The sequence below is a fragment of the Microcebus murinus genome, chromosome 6 (genome assembly GCF_040939455.1).
Source record: "Microcebus murinus isolate Inina chromosome 6, M.murinus_Inina_mat1.0, whole genome shotgun sequence".
NCBI classification, from domain to species: Eukaryota; Metazoa; Chordata; class Mammalia; order Primates; family Cheirogaleidae; genus Microcebus; species Microcebus murinus.
In genome coordinates this window covers 11,134,327-11,155,361 of record NC_134109.1, presented here as the reverse complement: position 1 = coordinate 11,155,361, position 21,035 = coordinate 11,134,327, and the positions used below count along the sequence as shown (strand labels likewise).

The 21,035-nt window shown below is 52.1% G+C and overlaps 3 long non-coding RNA genes across 5 annotated transcripts; 2 read left to right on the top strand and 1 right to left on the bottom strand.

Annotated features, from left to right (window-relative positions):
- Nucleotides 1-5,027: 5,027 nt before the first annotated feature.
- Nucleotides 5,028-8,448, top strand: LOC142871434 (uncharacterized). Of its 2 annotated transcripts, XR_012919681.1 has the most exons (6): nucleotides 5,028-5,145; nucleotides 5,268-5,287; nucleotides 5,847-5,882; nucleotides 6,810-6,836; nucleotides 7,597-7,752; nucleotides 8,215-8,448. It is a non-coding gene; the product is annotated as an uncharacterized LOC142871434 (long non-coding RNA). The 2 variants fall into 2 exon arrangements; XR_012919682.1 differs by lacking the exon at nucleotides 6,810-6,836.
- A 1,986-nt stretch (nucleotides 8,449-10,434) lies between these two features.
- On the bottom strand, nucleotides 10,435-11,290 carry LOC105856762 (uncharacterized). Its single transcript, XR_012919613.1, has 2 exons — nucleotides 11,225-11,290; nucleotides 10,435-10,668 (listed from the first exon to the last, which is right to left on the bottom strand). It is a non-coding gene; the product is annotated as an uncharacterized LOC105856762 (long non-coding RNA).
- A 4,182-nt stretch (nucleotides 11,291-15,472) lies between these two features.
- Nucleotides 15,473-18,975, top strand: LOC105856764 (uncharacterized). Of its 2 annotated transcripts, XR_001147313.3 has the most exons (6): nucleotides 15,473-15,674; nucleotides 15,797-15,816; nucleotides 16,376-16,411; nucleotides 17,339-17,365; nucleotides 18,125-18,280; nucleotides 18,743-18,975. It is a non-coding gene; the product is annotated as an uncharacterized LOC105856764 (long non-coding RNA). The 2 variants fall into 2 exon arrangements; XR_012919680.1 differs by lacking the exon at nucleotides 17,339-17,365 and having other exon boundaries at nucleotides 15,475-15,674.
- The last annotated feature ends 2,060 nt before the right edge of the window (nucleotides 18,976-21,035 follow it).

The window sequence follows — 21,035 nt, the reverse complement described above, 5'->3', positions numbered from 1 at the left end:
TTTATTTAGCCTTTTCCCTATTTTACTAGCACTTGTGTAGCTGGATGTTAAAGGAACATTCCCTATTTTGAGGAAATTTCAACATAAACCTCAAAGCTGAGGATAGTAGGGACAAGGAAGAGAGCTTGGAAGAGAGCTGCTAGACATGCCCCTTTGGGTTTTATCATAGAGAGCAAAACGAGTCCCATGGCTGTGAGTCCCTGTCACCCACATGTGACCTGTAGGAGGGAGGGCTTGGGTTCCTTGAAAAAGATGCTTCAAAAAGAATGCATTCAACAAATATTTGTTCAGTGCCCTCTCATCTATCTGCTCAGTGCTATGACACATTGGTTAATGCCACACAGCTCCTGTCCTCACGAAGCTTTCAGCATGAGGCTGGAAGGTGCATTGGCTTTTCTTGGTTCCTCTCTCAGAGCCCAGGGGGGCTAGGGTACACCTGAAATCCTAGGGCTGTACCTGCCACTCCACTGGCCAGAGACTTTCTACAGCTGCATATTCTTGGGTGAGACGAGGGATGTCCAGGCAGAGGCTGGGGCTGTTGGTACCGGCAGGCTGAGAGGGCTGCCTTGCTCAGGGTTGCCTGGAGGCTGTGCAGAGGGAACGAACGGACTTGAGTTGTCTTGAAGGGCCCAGGCAAACCCAGCCAAGAGAAATACCCACCTAGGTGTGGAGACACCTGCAGACAGAGGCAATGGATGTGGGGGTGGGGTGGGGGGCGGGTGGCTGGGAAAGAGAAGGGTCCACAGCACTAGGGCAGGGGAGAGCATAGGCCATCAGGCAAAATGGCCATTGGGAGGGCCCCGTGGGGAGTTGGCAAAGAAGCTCCCCGGGACTCACCGGCTCATCTGTGAAATGGGATAACAGTACCTCTTCATGGGGTTGCTCTGAGGGTTCAAATACTGGATGTTGACAGGCACACAGCCTCAGGGCAGTGCTTGTCAGTCAGCAAGACCCGCCTCCGTGCCGCATCGCGCTGTCTTTGGCGCCCTCTGCTGGGGAAGATTCGAACCGCTACCTCTTCTGTCCTTGGTCAGCAGGGGTCTGTCACCACAGGGTCTTTGGTCACAGGAGGCCTCCCAGGCTGGACCCCTTGGCGGCTGCTCTCCAACAGCCCAGCCCTGTTGGTTCCCTCCCGACACTCGGGGCAGTGCCATGACCAAATGCTTCTCAGCTCCGTTGGGCAGGTGCCAGGTCAGGCCCAGGGGACACATGGTGCCAAACTCTAGAGGGGCGGCTCACCCTGCAGAGTAACCTCCTTACCCTCCCTTCTCAGGGCAGCCCTCTAACCGTCATCTCCTGCCTTTAGACTTTATAGGCCCAACTCGGACACCGTCCTCCTCCCCCTCAGCTTCCAAGAGATTCAAGTCAAGCTTTCCAAGTGTGCCCCAATTAGCTCTGGGCAGGCAGAGCATCTCCCCTTCTCTCATCCATGGGGATCAGGGAAAACTACAGCCCACCAACCCCCTCTCCTCTCTTTCACCCTCTTTCCCTTTCCTTTCTCTGCAATCTCAACGCCCTAATTATATCCTCTACTTCTTTTAGAACTAGTTGTACAGTTTCTCAGCATGACCTCCGGGAAAGGTTAGGAAGGGGAGGTTCTTAGCACATGATCCTGACTGTTCCTTGCCTTTGACCTCGTGCTGAAATGCCAATGAGCATCCAATCAATGGAAGGAAGTTCTGCGTTTAACATTTTATATGGGAAACGTATAAAAACATGCAGGAGAAAACCAGCTGTAAATCCTGGAGAGGGGAGCAGAGAAAGTTTAGGAAAAGATTCTCAGGTTGTTTTAATTGTTTCTGTAATGTTTGAGTTCTTGAGCTGAGTGATGGGTACAATAAGTGTTATATTATCATCTATAGCCTTTTATTTTTTTTTTTTTTTTTTTTTTTTTTTTTTTTTTTTTTTTTTTTTTTTTTTTTTTTGAGACAGAGTCTCCCTTTGTTGTCCAGGCTAGAGTGAGTGCCGTGGCGTCAGCCTAGCTCACAGCAACCTCAAACTCCTGGGCTCGAGCGATCCTTCTGCCTCAGCCTCCCGAGTAGCTGGGACTACAGGCATGCGCCACCATGCCCGGCTAATTTTTTATATATGTATCAATTGGCCAATTAATTTCTTTCTATTTATAGTAGAGACGGGGTCTCGCTCTTGCTCAGGCTGGTTTTGAACTCCTGACCTTGAGCAATCCGCCCGCCTCGGCCTCCCAAGAGCTAGGATTACAGGCGTGAGCCACAGCGCCCGGCCATCTATAGCCTTTTAGATGCCTGAAGTTATTTTATATTAATATTATAAACAGTGCATCTTTTTTTTTTTTTTTTTGAGACAGAGTCTTACTTTGTTGCCCAGGCTAGAGTGAGTGCCCTGGTGTCAGCCTAGCTCACAGTCCAACTCATGGGCTCAAGCAATCCTGCTCCCTCAGTCTCCTGACTACAGGCATTCGCCACCATGCCCGGCTAGTTTTTTCTATATATATTACTTGACCAATTAATTTCTTTCTATTTATAGTAAAGGCAGGTTCTCCCTTGCTCAGGCCGGTTTCGAACTCCTGACCTCGAGCAATCCGCCCACATCCGCCTCCCATAGTGCTAGGCTTACAGGCGTGAGCCACCGTGCCCGGACAACACTGTATCTTTCTAACCGAGTCTATAAACTGAGAAAGAGGAGAGCAGGGGAACATGTCTCTGAAGCAATTTGCTGTAATGGCAGCAGAGAAAGTGAATGGCAGTTGGTCAAGACAGTGAATGGAAAATTGAGCTCTATAATAACTAGATTGGCCTCTTCACTGGGGAAGAGAGGAGGAAAATATCTGCGGTTTCAGTTTTCTGGAAAAACAAAACCTATCTCATTTGCTGCCTGCATCACCTGGGCTGGGCTTCGGCTGGGCTGGACCTGCTTAAGGCATCTGGAGTCAGAGCCCCAGGACACAACTAAGCTCAGTTGTGTGTTCTTGCGAATTCAGGCAAGGGAGGAGGCAGTTGCAAAATCAAGGCTTTAAGTAGACAAGGGGGGATGAAATCTTTAGGAGCTGGGATAGTTCATCCACAGCTATGGAGGGAGGGCGGAGTGTATGGGTACAGTTGCTAGAGGTTGGATTTGATGTTGCGAAGTGATTTATTTTCTGATTGGTTCTACCTTCTTAATGAAATAAGAAATCTTCTGTGGGTAGCTGAGAGGAGATGGTCATAGACACTTTGGAAAAGAGAAATAGAATTTATTATTGAAATTTCATAGAATTGATGGGTAAAAAGTCCACATGCTGGCCTGTGTCATGCCTCCAGAAGTGTTTCAGCCCCAGCAACAGGATGACCCCCACCCAAACTGTGGAGGGATGTGGAGACTGTTGAGGCCACATACATACAGTCATTATGCTATTTAGCAAATTCTCTGGTGCTGATGTTGCAGCTGCATTGGGGTGAGGGGGGGATTTCTGAACAGGGGTGCAGATTGCCATTGGTGCAGGGTAAACTCACTAAAAAAACCTGTTGATGTCACACTACTGTCAACATGAACAAACAGGGAGAGACGAATGTCTAAGTAAAAAGGTTTTATTTGAGAATAATATACAAGAAGTAGGACCGCAATCCAGTACAGAGCACGGTGGCCTCCAGTGTGTCTGAAGATCAAAGGAAAAGATTAGGGTCTTTTAAGGGAAAGAGGAATGCACATTGTTTTGAAAGAAAGTTCACTGGCACTGGCAGCATCTTGCAAGAGCTGGTGAGTTTTGATTGGTGAGTGTCAGTAGTTGTTAGGTAGGACTTGTAGTTTAGAGTTACAATTAGGGCCTTGCAGTCTTGGATTGGGTTTGTGAGACAATGTGTCAGGCAGGTATTATTGTGCAGCTAACTGTCCTCATGTGACTCATGTAATAAGCTGCGGTTTGGAAGAATTCCCTGTGATATTTCCAGGTCACCAGGCAAATCATGGATGAGAGGCTTTCCTTCCTGCCCTTCCCCAGTGCCATCTGCCAGGGTTTGACACAACTGACTCCATTTTGAATCTTACAATTTTCTTAGCACTCATGTGGAATCCTTACATGTAAATTTCAGAAATCCTGGTGCTTTCTCTTCCATCTGTTCTCAAGGCAGTGGCAGAGTGAAGGTGACTATGTCACCTCTCTGCCTTAGGCCCTGCGATGCTCCTGGTCTCACTCAGGGCATGAGACCAAATCCTTGCACTGGTGGTGAGGCCTCACATGGCCTGACCCCCGCTACCCTGTGACCTCAGCCCTTGCCTGTCTCCCTTGCTCACCAGCTCTGGCCACCCTGGAGCCCTTGATGTTCCTCACACCTGGGCCCTCTGCCATCACTTCCACCTGGAATGACTTTCCCCACGATGCTGCCTGGCCTTCTCCTCTAGGCTCATCAAATAACATTCGATGTATCTGGTTTCTTATCTTGTTTAATTTGCCCTCACTGGCTTGTAACCTCCCTCAGGACAGGCATTTCAGTCTGTCCTGTCCCTAGTCAGTGTCTAGCAAGGGGGGCCTGTGGCAGAGACTTTTTGAACAACTGAACATCTGGCCACTTTCAGGACTAAGATTATTCTGGAAATCACCTTCTTGACTTCATTGGAAACTAATATTTATCCTTTTATTATAAAACTTCGGACATATTTCTCATGAACTTTATTATGCACAGTGCAGTGCACCCTCCTGTTCCTGAATTAAATGACAAAGCATAATGTATAGACTGGCAATGATTGATATAGGGACCAAAGCCCATTTCTTTTTTTAAAAAAATTTTTATTTTTAATTATTATGGATACATAGTATTTGAACATATGTATGGGGTATATGTGATATTTTGATACAAGAATACAATATCTAATGATCAAATCAGGGTAACGGTGTCTATAATATCCAGATTTTTCCTTGATTGGAAAAGAGGAGAAAGATGTCCGTGGTTTCGGTTTCCCGAAAATTGAAACTTTTCTCATTTGCACCTGCATCTTCTGAGACTGCGGAGAAAGATGTCCATTGTTTTGTTTCCTGGAATTTGAGTCTTTTCTCATTTGCTGCGTGCATTGTCTGTGACCTTGCTCCAGTGGGGGCGGAGCTGATAAAAACCCCTGGAATCAGCCCTTTCAGGAGCCATATAAGCTCGAGACCTCGGTGTCAGTTCTACCTTCTCTGGAACTCTCCTTCTCTGGGTAAGACTGGGGGTGCCAGCAGGGGCTGCCCCTCTGTGGCTCTCACCTTGGGTGGGGAGGGGGTTCGGGCAATGGGAGGGAGGCCGGCACATCCACTCTCTCACTGGGCTCTTTGTTCTCAGGGTGACTGTGATCCTAGCAGGTGAGTCCAGGAGGGAAAGGGACTGGACCCCCACCTGCCCTTGGACTCAGGACCTTGGAGATGGTGATCCTCCTCCATGCCCGGGTCTCCCTCAGGCCTTGAGAGTAGTTGGGGGTGAAGCGGGCAGGGGAAGAGGGGTCTGGGGCAGCGCCAGCCCATGCCTTGGAGGCAGCTGGACCGTGTGGGGTCTCGCTTTGCTGAGAGACGCCTTCTGACCTCCAGCAAGTCTCTTACCCTCCCTAAGCCAGACCACGTTTCCTCATCTATAACACGGGCGTAGGCTCGCACCTTCCTCCTGTTAGTGGCATAACATATGTAAGAGCCGGCACCTCACAGAGCAATATGCCTTAAAAATGTACTTGGTCCAATGTCCTAATGTTCTTGCTTTGAAATTGCTCCCTGTAGACCTAAGGGGGTCCCAGCAGTGTGTAAGGAGTTGGCGCTGGGGCTTCAGGAGGAAGGAAGCAGCCTACCTGGGAAAGAAAAGCCCCCAGAGCCCTTCCCAGTGCAGGTCCCTTGGTAACCCCGACACCCTAACATCCTCCTTCCCTCACCCCAGGGCGTCGGCAGTGTCCCAGCTGGCCTTTCGTCATGGGTGAGTGTTCCTGGGAGAGACTGGCACTGGGGGCAAGGAGGCACGTGGGTGAGCACAGGGTCCTGCCTAGGGACCTGTGAGTGGGGGTTGGGGGCTGCCTCACTGCACCCCCATCCAGCTGTCCTGCGTGGCTCTCCCTCTGAGAAGTCTCAGCCCTGGTCACCCTGCAGGTCCCCTCCCATCTAGGCCTGGCCTCCTTCTGCCTAGACCGAGGGGTCTGCAGCTCAGTTCCGCTCCTTTTGGCTCTCACTTCCCCTGGGTTCCCCCCAGAATTGGCCTCCTGTAGATTTTCACTATGTTGACGGGACCCCTCTGTCCTGCTGCATCTCAGATCCAGAGCACTGAGGTCTGATCTCTGACCCTTTTATTTTTCTCTTGCCCAAATTGCTTTCTAGGTTTGGTGAGTCACACCTACAAACCCTATAAGCGATCAAATCTCATTAAAGGGGATTTATTAACCTGGTACGAGGTGGCTTACTTTCCAACCTGAATCTGGCAGAGCATCACGTGACAGAGACCCCCTTGTCTTAAGTGGAGCGTTCCCTTCTACTGCCGCCAGGGCTTTAGACAGAGCTTACCTCTTTCAACCAGTTGCCAACTAGAAAAATTCCTAAATGCCCCCGTGACTTGTAACCCCTACTTCGAGATGGCCTACCTTTCTGGGCAGACAGATGTAAACCCTCTACGTACCGACAGGCAGCCAACTGGGTCGGGACATGCAGATCCATTTGGGACAAGCCATCTGTCCAGCAGTCCCACCTTCTCTAGAAGTCCAGCTTCTCTGAGTGAAGCAGGGAGAGCCAGGCAGGGTCATTCCTTCCTCCAAGCCCAACCTGGGCAGCCCCCTCCCGATCAGTGGGAGTTGGCTCAGAGAGTGGAGGGGAGGCCAGTGTGGCGTCACTCACGGAATGTTCTTTTGGTTTCTAGGCAAAATTGCAACTATGATTAAAAATGGTGAGTCTCTGCAGGGATGGGGCCAAGTCCTCACCTGCCCATGGGAAGGTGGACCGGTTCAGGTTGGGGGGGGGGGTGCAGCCGACCCAGTACAGGCTCAGGTGTCCTGAAGCTGCATGCAGGTAGTCGTGGGCATGAGAGAGATAAGCAGGAAACAAGGAATAGAAATAAGGAGCTGGAAACTCGAAACAGGGAGCTTGCAGACAGGGACCTGCAGTGTGGAAAGCCAGGCGTGCTGGCCATCTCGCCTTTTCTGACCTTTCACTGTGTGACCTTGTCTTTACACTCCTCTGACCCTCTGTTTCCTCTGCTGAAGAAAGGGCCACTGGATCACGAGGGTGACATGGGTTGAAACAGCAGAGTGTGAACACAGCAGATGCATTAGAGGGAAGCTGTGGGCTCAGGTCCCCTGGGTCTAGTGGCTTCCGATGTGCTGTGCGGTGACACCACGGTGTGTTCCTTGCTTAGCTCTCTCCTGGGCAAGATTTGCTCCCATAAAAAGATTTGCTCCCCAGTGAAGATGAGAAGCTGGTGAAGCACCCCGTTGCTCCAGGGTCTGATGGAGGGAGACACTGAGGCAGCTTCTCTCTCTGCTCCCTCACCCGGCTCTACCCCCGGACCACGCCTCCTGGCCGTGCCCATGGTCTTCCTGCACTCAGGGCTCACGTCCTCTGAGGCCCCGGAGGTTCCCCAAGCTTGACCCAGAGTGTGGGTTCCTTCCCCTGAGCCTACCCCCCAACCCAGCTCCTCTTCCTCGCAGCTGTGGTCTCCACGGCTATGACCGTGCTGGTCCAGGCCATCGTCTTCCCTGGGGCAGGAATGGCTACAGGCTTAATGACCGGGATGACGGCCGCAGCGGCCACCACTGTCACCAGAGTTGCTGTGGGCAGCCTGAGGGCTGTTCTGAGGTCACTGAGTAAGTGTCTGGGCAGGGCTTGCTGGGGAGGGCAAGGAGGAGGACAAGAGCCTCCAAGGACCAAGCCCCGGTCTCAGCCCTGCCATCCCAGCCCTGTTCCTTTGTCTCACCTCCACATTGTCTCTCTGGGCTACTCTGAGGGAGGCAGGAGCCCTGGCCTGGGGCAGGTTGGGGTCAGGACAATCCTGTCTGAAGCAGAGTTGCCAGGTTGCTTGGGGCATCTCTCTACCTTGGGGGTTCAGCAGAGAACCCACCACCGGGGTTCACGCCACTGGGTAGCCGCCTGCAGCAACCCTTTCCAAAGGAGACATCCTGAGGGTTCTGGGAAGAGGGGTGGTGATGCCAGGTGGGGTCTCCAGGCCTCTGGCCCCCCTGAGAGGCCCTGGAGTCTATGACTCCACAGTTCTGTCTCCCGGAGCTGCCTGGCCTGCTTGTCTCTCTCACCTGCCGCCTCTTCCCCAGGACTGGCCTGACTCTTCCCGTCACGCACTCATGCTGGTCTCCCTGAGTCTGCCTTTGTGACCTGCGTGGTGGCCTCTGCAAAGCCCTCTGCCCCTGAGGAGAAGAGGACCACGCTATGGCAGGGGGTGTGGCCAGCCATCCGACTCAGCCAGGGACCCGTCCTGGGGGCACAATGAACCCAATGCTGCACCGCCAGAGGAAAATAAAGAATAAAATTCAATTGTTGAACTCCTCCCTGCGTGTCAGGCTCAGTTCTCTTTCCTGACCATGGCGTCACAGACAGCTGTGCGTGGCGGCTCCAGTGAATCTAAACTGGGAGGCAGAAGCCGTCTCTGCTCCGCTGCTCACTTTGTGTGAACCCTGGGCAGGTCCCCTTCTCTCTGGGCCTCTGTTTGGCCCTCAAAATGGGGAGTGGAACTAAATGACCCTCAGGACCCCAGGCAGGGTGGGTGTTTGGCTCTGTCCTTCTGAGGAGGTGGGATGGGGCAGGGGAGGGCGTCCTGTATGGAGCCACTTACCCCAAAGCCAGAAGTCCGTGTCCTTGCACACTCCCCTAGCCCCAACCCTGTGCACATCCAGTCACTATTTCCCAAGTGGCTTCCTCAGGCTCAGCAATGTCACTGCCCCATCTGAAGGTCAAGATCCAGAGTCACTCTGGGCTCCACTGCCCTGTCTTTGGCCTTGTTTTCCCCAGCAGCCTGCAGGAAAAGTTAAATTGTCAGAGGGCTCTGACCTTTCTGTTTCAAGGCCCTTGTCCCTACATGTCCTATCCCTCTCAGGACAAGGCTCTGTAGAAACTTGTCATCCCTAGGATGGGTTCTACTCCAGGACATCAGGACATTCACTCTCACATTGATTCCTTCTTCCTCTCCACACACCCTCTGATCACACGTGCTGGGGTCAGGCACTGGGTTGGCTGCTAAGGGACATGACTTGGCCTTTGTCTAGGCAGTACGCAGGGTCCACTGGCTATGGACCAACAGGCAGGTACCCATCAACAATGACTTCAGATAAATGCTACACCAGGGGCCAGCTCAGGGTTCTGGGGGCCCAGAGGATTTGATGGCATGATGAGGAAGGCATGGATTTCTTCCTGAGGGCTTTGGGGAGGCACTGAAGGGTTTGGATGTGGCAGTGTCTCCATCACACAATCAGAGACGCTACAGCCTTGTGCACCCTGTCCTATGCTGTCACTAGTCTGACAAGTTCTTGGTTTCCAAGGAGAACCAACATCATCAGCCTATGTGTACATTTCAAAACGTTGAACAACTCAACTTATTCGTGTTCTCAAGTGGTTCCTACTTGGGTCAGTGAAGCATGGTCTCTACCCAGCCATAGGAATAAACCTCTTGGGGTATTCATTCTTTCAATATGTGATTTTTTTTCCTTTGCCCCTTTCTATGATGCCTTGGGAAATCTGATAAAAGCTGTGAAACTTCTCCCCACAAAATGCACACATTCTCCAAATAATGCCCTCAATTCCAGGACATTCCTCAGAGTCTCTGAAGGCCCTCATTCGAATAGCAGGAAAAGCTCCTGCAATGACTGGAAGTCTAAGCCCCCCACACAAGGAAGGCACTGGGGTCTCACCTGGATCTGGAAGGATGGACGGGTGTGCAGCCCAGCCGAGGCCTGGTAGACAGCCCTTCAAGGCAGGTTACCCAGAGCTCCCAATTGTTTTGCCATGTGTCCTGATATCCTCCCCATCCCCACTCATGATCCTGGGATCTTCCAGTTGCAGAGGGCCTATTTCCATTCTGGCATTGAGTTCCTGGCCCCCATCCCACACTTTGCACACTTCCTTTTCCTGCTTGCGTGCCTATGGCCCTCCCAACTGGACTTTGAACTCAGGCAAGGAAAGGGCAGTGTCTTGCTCATGCCGCATGACTACTGCCATTAATAAGGACAGAGGGCTCAGGGTCAGTGGCTCACAATGTGTCCTGGCTGCCTTCTATCCCTTCCTCCCAACAGGAACCTGCAACCCCAAAAATGAATGAGGGGGAAACTGAGGCCCACAGAAGACCCATGAATGGCCCCACACCATACTGCCCATCCCTTGTGTGTCTGGGACCAATAAAATCCTCCTGCCTGCTGATTCTGTGCTTGGTCAACCTGTCACCTCCTTCTACCCCTCCAGGACAATGCAGGCTGGGAGAATGAGTGGCCTTGAAACCTCCAGCTCAGAACTCCCCAACCAGAGCTGCAAGAAGCAAAGCCAGGGGAGGAACATCTGCAGGTGACTATATGCGTCACGTTCATCTGATTTGAGTGCAGGTTTTGGAGGTTCCACTTGGGGTACATTTTCTCTTGGCTGGTCCTCTTTAGCCTCAGGTCCAGCTGGGGGAGGAGAAGAAGGTGTCTTTTTTCACTTTTTTAAACTCTTCGACTAGGCTCCAAAAATGGGCCCAGCAGTGCCCAGGAGGAATTTGGATGACAGGGAGAGTCCAGCTGACCCTGGGGAGGAAAAGGAGGTGAGCGCAGGGGAGTGGGCACTGGGCAGTGGCCGGGGCTGCTCAGGAGGCCTGAGGCCCAGAGATCCCACCTTGATCCTCCTCCACGTCCCGAAACCCCCAGGGCTCTGCTTGGGGCAGAGGATGCAGGAGGCAGCCGAAAGGGAGAACACAGGTGACTCCTAGGAACTGAGAGATGTAGAGTCCTCCACAGACAGACCCTGAGAGCTGCAAGTCCCTCACTTTGCACAGGTGGCCAAGAGGCCCAGAGAGGGGAGGGACTGGCCAGGTCTCCATGGTGTCAGATTTGGGTAGAGCTGAACCCAGAACCCAGGCATCATGTGCCCTGGGCCCCTTTCCCTCCACTCCCAGCCCAGTGCCCTCTGACCCCTCCACACTCACTTTCAACCTCACCCAGAAGGAGCCTGAGGGCATGGTGAGGGAGAGACAAAGGACTCTGCTCCTGACAATTGCAGACTATAGGGAGAGGATCTCTCCTTGGGCTCAGCCCCTCGGCTGCATCTTGTCCTGGCTCTGGTCCTCCTGCCCCAGGCACTTACCCACTGACTGCAGAGTAGCCACCAGGCCACTCGAGCACTCTCCACCCCCATTGGCAATGGCCCCTGCAGACACAACTTGGCTGCTATGGAGGAGGCTTCCTCTCTCCGAGCCCAGGGGGGATCTCCCAGCCCGTGAGATCCTTAGGCCTGTATCTGCCACTCGCCTGACAGAGACTTTCTAGTGCTGTCCATTCTCGTGTGAGCAGGGGATGTCCAGGCACAGGCTGGGGCTGTTGGTACCGGCAGGCTGAGAGGGCTGCCTTGCTCAGGGTTGCCTGGAGGCTCTGCAGAGGGAAGGGACTTGAGTTGTCTTGCAGGGACCCAGGCAAACCCAGCCAAGAGAAATACCCACCTAGGTGCAGAGACACCTGCAGACAGAGGCAATGGATGCGGAGGTGGGATGGGCGGGTGGCTGGGAAAGAGAAGGGTCCACAGCACTAGGGCAGGGAAGAGCATAGGCCATCAGGCAAAATGGCCATTGGGAGGGCCCCGTGGGGAGTTGGCAAAGAAGCTCCCCGGGACTCACCGGCTCATCTGTGAAATGGGATAACAGTACCTCTTCATGAGGTTGCTCTGAGGGTTCAAATACTGGATGTTGACAGGCACACAGCCTCAGGGCGGTGCTTGTCAGTCAGCAAGACCCGCCTCCGTGCCGCATCGCGCTGTCTTTGGCGCCCTCTGCTGGGGAAGATTCGAACCGCTACCTCTTCTGTCCTTGGTCAGCAGGGGTCTGTCACCACAGGGTCCTTGGTCACAGGAGGCCTCCCAGGCTGGACCCCTTGGCGGCTGCTCTCCAACAGCCCAGCCCTGTTGGTTCCCTCCCGACACTCGGGGCAGTGCCATGACCAAATGCTTCTCAGCTCCGTTGGGCAGGTGCCAGGTCAGGCCCAGGGGACACATGGTGCCAAACTCTAGAGGGGCGGCTCACCCTGCAGAGTAACCTCCTTACCCTCCCTTCTCAGGGCAGCCCTCTAACCGTCATCTCCTGCCTTTAGACTTTATAAGCCCAACTCGGACACTGTCCTCCTCCCCCTCAGATTCCAAGAGATTCAAGTCAAGCTTTCCAAGTGAGCCCCAATTAGCTCTGGGCAGGCAGAGCATCTCCCCTTCTCTCATCCATGGGGCTCAGGGAAAAGTACAGCCCACCAACCCCCTCTCCTTCTCTCTTTCACCCTCTTTCCCTTTCCTTTCTCTGCAATCTCAACGCCCTAATTATTTCCTCTACTTCTTTTAGAACTAGTTGTACAGTTTCTCAACATGACCTCTGGGGAAAGGTTAGGAAGGGGAGGTTCTTGGCACATGATCCTGACTGTTCCCTGCCTTTGACCTTGTGCTGAAATGCCAATGAGCATCCAACCAATGGAAGGAAGTTCTACATTTAACATTTTATATGGGAAACGTATAAAAACATGCGTGAGAAAAACCAGCTATAAATCCTAGAGAGGGGAGCAGAGAAAGTTTAGGAAAAGATTCTCAGGTTGTTTTAATTGTTTCTGTAATGTTTGAGTTCTTGAGCGGAGTGGTGGGTACATAAGTGTTATATTATCATCTATAGCTTTTTAGATGTCTGAAGATAGTTTATGTTAATATTATAAACAGTGCATCTTTTTTTCTTTTTTTTTCTTTTGAGACAGAGTCTTGCTTTGTTGCCAAGGCTAGAGTGAGTGCCCTGGCATCAGCCTAAGCTCACTGCAACCTCAAACTCCTGGGCTCAAGCAATCCTGCTGCCTCAGCCTCCCGAGTAGCTGGGACTACAGGCATGCACCACCATGCCCGGCAAATTTTTTCTATATATGTTACTTAACCAATTAATTTCTTTCTATTTATAGTAAAGGCGGGTTCTCCCTTGCTCAGACTGGTTTTGAACTCCTGACCTCCAGCAATCCGCCTGCCTTGGCCTCCAAGAATGCTAGGATTACAGGTGTAGGCCACCGCTCCAGGACAACATAGCATCTTTCAAGCGAGTCTATAAACTGAGAAAGAGGACAGCAGGGAAAGTGAATGGCAGTTGGTCAAGACAGTGAATGGAAAATTCAGCTCTATAATAACTAGATTTTCCTCTTAACTGGGGAAGAGGCGAGGAAAATATCTGCGGTTTCAGTTTTCTTGAAAAACAAAACCTATCTCATTTGCTGCCTGCATCACCTGGGCTAGGCTTGGGCTGGGCTTGGGCTGGGCTGGACCTGCTTAAGGCATCTGGAGTCAGAGCCCCGGGACACAACTAAGCTCAGTTGTGTGTTCTTGCGAATTCAGGGGAGGGAGTGGGCAGTTGCAAGAGGGGATGAAATCTTTAAGTAGACAAGAGGGGATGAAATCTTTAGGAGCTGGGGTAGTTCATCCACAGCTATGGAGGGAGGGCGGAGTATATGTGTACAGTTGCCGAAAGCTGGATATGATGTTGGGTAGAGATTTATTTTCTGATTGGTTCTAACTTCTTAATGAAATAAGAAATCTTCTGTGGGTAGCTGAGAGAAGATGGTCATAGACACTTTGGAAAAGAGAAATAGAATTTATTATTGAAATTTCATAGCATTGATGGGTAAATATCAAGTCCACATGCTGGCCTGTGTCATGCCTCCAGAAGTGTTTCAGCCCCAGCAACAGGATGACCCCCACCCAAACTGTGGAGGGATGTGGAGACTGTTGAGGCCACATACATACAGTCATTATGCTATTTAGCAAATTCTCTGGTGCTGATGTTGCAGCTGCATTGGGGTGAGGGGGGGATTTCTGAACAGGGGTGCAGATTGCCATTGGTGCAGGGTAAACTCACTAAAAAAACATGTTGATGTCACACTACTGTCAACATAAACAAACAGGGAGAGACGAATGTCTAAGTAAAAAGGTTTTATTTGGGAATAATATACAAGAAGTAAGACCGCAATCCAGTACAGAGCACGGTGGCCTCCAGTGTGTCTGAAGATCAAAGGAAAAGATTAGGGTCTTTTAAGGGAAAGAGGAATGCACATTGTTTTGAAAGAAAGTTTACTGGCACTGGCAGCATCTTGCAAGAGCTGGTGAGTTGTGATTGGTGAGTGTCAGTAGTTGTTAGGTAGGACTTGTAGTTTAGAGTTACAATTAGGGCCTTGCAGTGTTGGATTGGGTTTGTGAGACAATGTGTCATGCAGATATTATTGTGCCGCTAACTGTCCTCATGTGACTCATGTAATAAGCTGGGGTTTGGAAGAATTCCTTGTATTACTTCATGGTCACCAGGGAAACCATGCATGAGAGGCTTTCCTTCCTGCCCTTCCCCAGTGCCATCTGCCAGGGTTTGACACAACTGACTCCATTTTGAATCTTACAATTTTCATAGCACTCATGTGGAATCCTTACGTGTAAATTTGAGAAATCCTGGTGCTTTCTCTTCCATCTGTTCTCAAGGCAGTGGCAGAGTGAAGGTGACTATGTCACCTCTCTGCCTCAGGCCCTGCGGTGCTCCTGGTCTCACTCAGGGCATGAGACTAAATCCTTGCACTGGTGGTGAGGCCTCACATGGCCTGACCCCCGATACCCTGTGACCTCAGCCCTTGCCTGTCTCCCTTGCTCACCAGCTCCGGCCACCCTGGAGCCCTTGATGTTCCTCACACCTGGGCCCTCTGCCATCACTTCCACCTGGAATGACTTTCCCCACGATGCTGCCTGGCCTTCTCCTCTAGGCTCATCAAATAACATTCAATGTATCTGGTTACTTATCTTGTTTAATTTGCCCTCACTAGCTTGTAACCTCCCTCAGGACGGGCATTTCAGTCTGTCCTGTCCCTAGTCAATGTCTAGCAAGGGGAGCCTGTGCAGAGACTTTTTGAACAACTGAACATCTGGCCACTTTCAGGACTAAGATTATTCTGGAAATCACCTTCTTGACTTCATTGGAAACTAATATTTATCCTTTTATTATAAAACTTCAAACATATTTCTCATAAACTTTATTACGCACAGTGCAGTGCACCCTCCTGTTCCTGAATTAAATGACAAAGCGTAATGTATAGACTGGCAATGATTGATATAGGGACCAAGGCCCATTTCTTTTTTTAAAAAATTTTTTATTTTTAATTATTATGGATACATAGTATTTGAACATATGTATGGGGTATATGTGATATTTTGATACAAGAATACAATATCTAATGATCAAATCTGGGTAACGGTGTCTATAATATCCAGATTTTTCCTTGATTGGAAAAGAGGAGAAAGATGTCCGTGGTTTCGGTTTCCTGAAAATTGAAACTTTTCTCATTTGCACCTGCATCTTCTGAGACTGCGGAGGAAGATGTCCATTGTTTTGTTTCCTGGAATTTGAGTCTTTTCTCATTTGCTGCCTGCATTGTCTGAGACCTTGCTCCAGTGGGGGCGGAGCTGATAAAAACCCCTGGAATCAGCCCTTTCAGGAGCCATATAAGCTCGAGACCTTGGTGTCAGTTCCACCTTCTCTGGAATTCTCCTTCTCTGGGTAAGACTGGGGGTGCCAGTAGGGGCTGCCCCTCTGCGGCCCCCACCTTGGGTGGGGAGGGGGTTCGGGCAGTGGAAGGGAGGCCGGCACATCCACTCTCTCACTGGGCTCTTTGTTCTCAGGGTGACTGTGATCCTAGCAGGTGAGTCCAGGAGGGAAAGGGACTGGACCCCCACCTGCCCTTGGACTCAGGACCTTGGAGATGGTGATCCTCCTCCATGCCCGGGTCTCCCTCAGGCCTTGAGAGTAGTTGGGGGTGAAGCGGGCAGGGGAAGAGGGGTCTGGGGCAGCGCCAGCCCATGCCTTGGAGGCAGCTGGACCATGTGGGGTCTCGCTTTGCTGAGAGACGCCTTCTGACCTCCAGCAAGTCTCTTACCCTCCCTAAGCCAGACCACGTTTCCTCATCTATAACACGGGCGTAGGCTCGTACCTTCCTCCTGTTAGTGGCATAACATATGTAAGAGCCGGCACCTCACAGAGCAATATGCCTTAAAAATGTACTTGGTCCAATGTCCTAATGTTCTTGCTTTGAAATTGCTCCCTGTAGACCTAAGGGGGTCCCAGCAGTGTGTAAGGAGTTGGCGCTGGGGCTTCAGGAGGAAGGAAGCAGCCTACCTGGGAAAGAAAAGCCCCCAGAGCCCTTCCCAGTGCAGGTCCCTTGGTAACCCCGACACCCTAACATCCTCCTTCCCTCACCCCAGGGCGTCGGCAGTGTCCCAGCTGGCCTTTCGTCATGGGTGAGTGTTCCTGGGAGAGACTGGCACTGGGGGCAAGGAGGCACGTGGGTGAGCACAGGGTCCTGCCTAGGGACCTGTGAGTGGGGGTTGGGGGCTGCCTCACTGCACCCCCATCCAGCTGTCCTGCGTGGCTCTCCCTCTGAGAAGTCTCAGCCCTGGTCACCCTGCAGGTCCCCTCCCATCTAGGCCTGGCCTCCTTCTGCCTAGACCGAGGGGTCTGCAGCTCAGTTCCGCTCCTTTTGGCTCTCACTTCCCCTGGGTTCCCCCCAGAATTGGCCTCCTGTAGGTTTTCACTATGTTGACGGGACCCCTCTGTCCTGCTGCATCTCAGATCCAGAGCACTGAGGTCTGATCTCTGACCCTTTTATTTTTCTCTTGCCCAAATTGCTTTCTAGGTTTGGTGAGTCACACCTACAAACCCTATAAGCGATCAAATCTCATTAAAGGGGATTTATTAACCTGGTACGAGGTGGCTTACTTTCCAACCTGAATCTGGCAGAGCATCACGTGACAGAGACCCCCTTGTCTTAAGTGGAGCGTTCCCTTCTACTGCCGCCAGGGCTTTAGACAGAGCTTACCTCTTTCAACCAGTTGCCAACTAGAAAAATTCCTAAATGCCCCCGTGACTTGTAACCCCTACTTCGAGATGGCCTACCTTTCTGGGCAGACAGATGTAAACCCTCTACGTACCGACAGGCAGCCAACTGGGTCGGGACATGCAGATCCATTTGGGACAAGCCATCTGTCCAGCAGTCCCACCTTCTCTAGAAGTCCAGCTTCTCTGAGTGAAGCAGGGAGAGCCAGGCAGGGTCATTCCTTCCTCCAAGCCCAACCTGGGCAGCCCCCTCCCGATCAGTGGCAGTTGGCTCAGAGAGTGGAGGGGAGGCCAGTGTGGTGTCACTCACGGAATGTTCTTTTGGTTTCTAGGCAAAATTGCAACTATGATTAAAAATGGTGAGTCTCTGCAGGGATGGGGCCAAGTCCTCACCTGCCCATGGGAAGGTGGACCGGTTCAGGTTGGGGGGGGGGTGCAGCCGACCCAGTACAGGCTCAGGTGTCCTGAAGCTGCATGCAGGTAGTCGTGGGCATGAGAGAGATAAGCAGGAAACAAGGAATAGAAATAAGGAGCTGGAAACTCGAAACAGGGAGCTTGCAGACAGGGACCTGCAGTGTGGAAAGCCAGGCGTGCTGGCCATCTCGCCTTTTCTGACCTTTCACTGTGTGACCTTGTCTTTACACTCCTCTGACCCTCTGTTTCCTCTGCTGAAGAAAGGGCCACTGGATCACGAGGGTGACATGGGTTGAAACAGCAGAGTGTGAACACAGCAGATGCGTTAGAGGGAAGCTGTGGGCTCAGGTCCCCTGGGTCTAGTGGCTTCCGATGTGCTGTGCGGTGACACCACGGTGTGTTCCTTGCTTAGCTCTCTCCTGGGCAAGATTTGCTCCCATAAAAAGATTTGCTCCCCAGTGAAGATGAGAAGCTGGTGAAGCACCCCGTTGCTCCAGGGTCTGATGGAGGGAGACACTGAGGCAGCTTCTCTCTCTGCTCCCTCACCCGGCTCTACCCCCGGACCACGCCTCCTGGCCGTGCCCATGGTCTTCCTGCACTCAGGGCTCACGTCCTCTGAGGCCCCGGAGGTTCCCCAAGCTTGACCCAGAGTGTGGGTTCCTTCCCCTGAGCCTACCCCCCAACCCAGCTCCTCTTCCTCGCAGCTGTGGTCTCCACGGCTATGACCGTGCTGGTCCAGGCCATCGTCTTCCCTGGGGCAGGAATGGCTACAGGCTTAATGACCGGGATGACGGCCGCAGCGGCCACCACTGTCACCAGAGTTGCTGTGGGCAGCCTGAGGGCTGTTCTGAGGTCACTGAGTAAGTGTCTGGGCAGGGCTTGCTGGGGAGGGCAAGGAGGAGGACAAGAGCCTCCAAGGACCAAGCCCCGGTCTCAGCCCTGCCATCCCAGCCCTGTTCCTTTGTCTCACCTCCACATTGTCTCTCTGGGCTACTCTGAGGGAGGCAGGAGCCCTGGCCTGGGGCAGGTTGGGGTCAGGACAATCCTGTCTGAAGCAGAGTTGCCAGGTTGCTTGGGGCATCTCTCTACCTTGGGGGTTCAGCAGAGAACCCACCACCGGGGTTCACGCCACTGGGTAGCCGCCTGCAGCAACCCTTTCCAAAGGAGACATCCTGAGGGTTCTGGGAAGAGGGGTGGTGATGCCAGGTGGGGTCTCCAGGCCTCTGGCCCCCCTGAGAGGCCCTGGAGTCTATGACTCCACAGTTCTGTCTCCCGGAGCTGCCTGGCCTGCTTGTCTCTCTCACCTGCCGCCTCTTCCCCAGGACTGGCCTGACTCTTCCCATCACGCACTCATGCTGGTCTCCCTGAGTCTGCCTTTGTGACCTGCGTGGTGGCCTCTGCAAAGCCCTCTGCCCCTGCGGAGAAGAGGACCACGCTATGGCAGGGGGTGTGGCCAGCCATCCGACTCAGCCAGGGACCCGTCCTGGGGGCACAATGAACCCAATGCTGCACCCCCAGAGGAAAATAAAGAATAAAATTCAATTGTTGAACTCCTCCCTGCGTGTCAGGCTCAGTTCTCTTTCCTGACCATGGCGTCACAGACAGCTGTGCGTGGCGGCTCCAGTGAATCTAAACTGGGAGGCAGAAGCCGTCTCTGCTCCGCTGCTCACTTTGTGTGAACCCTGGGCAGGTCCCCTTCTCTCTGGGCCTCTGTTTGGCCCTCAAAATGGGGAGTGGAACTAAATGACCCTCAGGACCCCAGGCAGGGTGGGTGTTTGGCTCTGTCCTTCTGAGGAGGTGGGATGGGGCAGGGGAGGGCGTCCTGTATGGAGCCACTTACCCCAAAGCCAGAAGTCCGTGTCCTTGCACACTCCCCTAGCCCCAACCCTGTGCACATCCAGTCACTATTTCCCAAGTGGCTTCCTCAGGCCCAGCAATGTCACTGCCCCATCCCAAGGTCATCCAGAGTCATTCTGGGCTCCACTGCTCTGGTCTAGGCCTTGTTTTCCCCAGCAGCCTGCAGGAAAAGTTAATTTGTCAGGGGGCTCTGACCTTTCTGTTTCAAGGCCCTTGTCCCATCCCTCTCAGAACAAGGCCCTGTAGAAACTGTCACTCCTAGGATGGGTTCTGCCCCAGGGCATCAGGACATTCACTCTCACATTGATTCCTTCTTCCTCTCCACACACCCTCTGATCACACGTGCTGGGGTCAGGCACTGGGTTGGCTCCTAAGGGACATAAATTGGCCTGTGTCTAGGCAGTATGCATGATCCACTGGGGGATGGCCTAACAGGCAGGTGCCCATCAACAATGCCGTCAGATAAGTGCCACACCAGAGGCCAGCCCAGGGCTCCTGGGTCCCAGAGGATGTGATGGCATGTTGAGGAAGGCATGGATTTCATCCTGAGGGCTTTGGGGAGGCACTGAAGGGTTTGGATGTGGCAGTGTCTCTATCACACAATCAGAGACGCTACACCCTTGTGCACCCTGCCCTATGCTGTCACTAGTCTGACAAGTTCTTGTTTTCAAGGAGAACCAACATCATGAGCCTATGTGTACATTACAAAAAGTTGAACAACTGAACTCATTCGTGTTCTCAGGTGGCTCCTACTTGGGCCAGTGAAGTATGGTCTCTACCCAGCCATAGGAATAAACCTCTTGGGGTATTCATTCTTTCAATATGTGATTTTTTTTTCCTTTGCCCCTTTCTTTGATGCCTTGGGAAATCTGATAAAAGCTGTGAAACTTTTCCCCACAAAATGCACACATTCCCCAATAATGCCCTCAATTTCAGGGCATTCCTCAGAGTCTCTGAAGGCCCTCATTGGAATAGCAGGAAAAGCTCCTGCAATAACTAGAAGTCTAAGCCCCTCCACAAGGAAGGCACTGGGGTCTGACCTGGGTCTGGGAGGATGGACAGGTATCCATCCCAGCCGAGGTCTGGTAGACAGCCCTTCAAGTCAGGTCACCCAGAGCTCCCAATTGTTCTGGGCTGCATCTTTGTCTCTTCCCTAGCCCCACTCATGAAGGTGGGACCCCCTCCCCCCGGGTTCCAGGGGTCCTGTTGCATTCTGGCATAGAGTTCATTGCTCCGACCTCTGTGTGCCATGGCACCCATGCCTGCACAAAGACAGGAGTTTTCAGGTGAGAACGTGGTCAGGCTTGCAGAACTTCATGTGTGAACTCAATCTCCCTTTCGACTTTCCAGTCACAGCAGGGTTGTTGGAAAATAGACTAAGAGATGTTAGAAGTTTCAGGGGTTTTGCAGGTCTTTGCCTTGAAGGAATCTGTGGACATGTTACTTCACAAAATAGAAGCTGCTTCCAACAAGGGGGACATTGTGAAAGGATGTTTGCATTTCTTCTTTTGGTGCAGGTCATCGCTTTGAGGATTTTTGCAAAGCAGAAGCTCGATTTGGCCCCTTGGCAGAGAAGCTGATATAAATGCCTGCCCAGCAGATAACGTGCAGCTGGAGCTGTCCTAGAGTTCAAGGCTATTCCTGCTTCACTCTTGACTACATGTCTCTGTGTTTAGAAGAAGTAGATTAGAGTAGTACACAGATTCAGTGTTCTCATTTTATACATTTTATCTTTAATTTGTAGGCTCAGCTAGGTCT